The following is a 1,803-nucleotide window of genomic DNA, read 5'->3' as shown; positions in this document are numbered from 1 at the left end:
TGGTTATAAATGGAAAATAGGAAATGGTAGGAGTATTAGGTTTTGGGAAGATATTTGGTTTGGGAATACTAACTTAGCAACCCAGTTCCGGGACATTTATTTTGTCTCCCATCAACACACTAAAACTGTTAGTGAAATTTGGGATGGTACAAACTTAAGATGTGATTTTAGGAGAACTTTTACTGATGAAATGATGGTGCAATGGCATGAACTAGTAGCTATTGCAGAAACTTTAGTTTTTAATTCTGATGAGGATCAACTTATTTGGGTCTATGAGACAAATGGTGTATACTCATCAAAATCTATGCATGCTTTAGTAAATTTTAGAGGAGTAACTCCAATTTATTTACCTGTTGTTTGGGACTTAAAAATACCACCTAGGATTCAGATTTTTCTATGGTTAATGTCTCAAAATAAAATCATGACTAGGAATAATTTGAGAAGGAGAGGTATACCAAAACCTATTGAATGTTCCTTTGGTGAATTTTAGAGGAGTAACTCCAATTTATTTACCTGCTGTTTGGGACTTAAAAATACCACCTAGGATTCAAATTTTTCTGTGGTTAATGTCTCAAAATAAAATGATGACTGGGGATAATTTGAGAAGGAGAGGTATACCAAAACCTATTGAATGTTCCTTTTGTAAAGAAATTGAAAGTGTTCATCATCTGCTGTTTGAATGCATTGTTGCTAGGCAGGTATGGGGCTGGTTGAGGAAATTTTTAAGTACAAAGTGGGTGAATATTTAGATATAGCTAGTAGATGGCTTTGTAATAAGAAGTTCTTACAATTTAATTTCATATCTTCTGCGGTTCTGTGGGGGATTTGGAATTCTAGGAATAGCTTAGTTTTCAATAGACTTACTTGGTTGGATCTGAAGCAGGTGTGGAGAGCTATTCTTTCCTATCTGAGAAATTGGAAGGTTCCTTTCAAGGATCAGACGTGGGAGGAAGTGGACCTCTTCATGAAACTTCTGTCAAACAAGATCAAAAAACCACTGGAGCTGGAGCCACCCTGAAGTGCTCTTCCTTTGATTGGATTTCCTCCTGGGCTCCTGCATCCAAGACTTCTCATGGAGGGCGAGCTTCGCTGGAGTTTCTGAAGGATCATCCAGAGGAACACGCTTCTGTTTATGTGGTGCTGTAGGAAAAGTGCAGCTCTGGAGAATGATTTTTTTGTAATAGTGCTAGACTCTCCTGATACATCGTTTTATGTGTCGTGGTGGTGGTAGTTCTTGAACTTAGGCTGAAAAGCTGTGGTGCTTTTGGCTGGTGTTTTGGGCTGCAGTTTAGCCTGTTTCACCTGGAGGTGCTTTTGTTGTCTTCTTTTTCGTAGTTTTTAGCCTGGAGTGGATGCTTTTGAGCAGAGAGTTTGGGTTGTGTTGAACTTTGGTTTCATTTTATCATATGAAAAATGGAACCGGGGAAAATCTCCCTGAGAATCTAAAAAACTTGTCAATATATTCAATACTGGTGCTGTTTCAAAGTCCTCAGAATTTAGAACACAAAATATGCACTTAGAATATAAATCATACATTTAAATTAAAAGATAAGATATATACAAACTTTAGAATCCAATGAAAAGCATGTGATGAGAAGAGAGACAAAGCTATGTGGTGGTAGGATGAATATGAAGATGCTTGAATGCACGTCGCCAGGTCTCCCCTATACAATAGGAGAGAGTGTGTTTTTCTGAATCTGAATAGATCGACGATGGCTACATCCTACGTGCATGGGACAAGCTAGTGCATTCCTCGGTTCGAGTTATGCTTAGAGGTAGAGATGCAAGTGGGTTAAAGTTAAG

The sequence above is a fragment of the Lolium perenne genome, chromosome 7 (assembly GCF_019359855.2).
Source record: "Lolium perenne isolate Kyuss_39 chromosome 7, Kyuss_2.0, whole genome shotgun sequence".
Lineage (NCBI taxonomy): Eukaryota > Viridiplantae > Streptophyta > Magnoliopsida > Poales > Poaceae > Lolium > Lolium perenne.
This window is presented reverse-complemented; position numbering follows the sequence as displayed.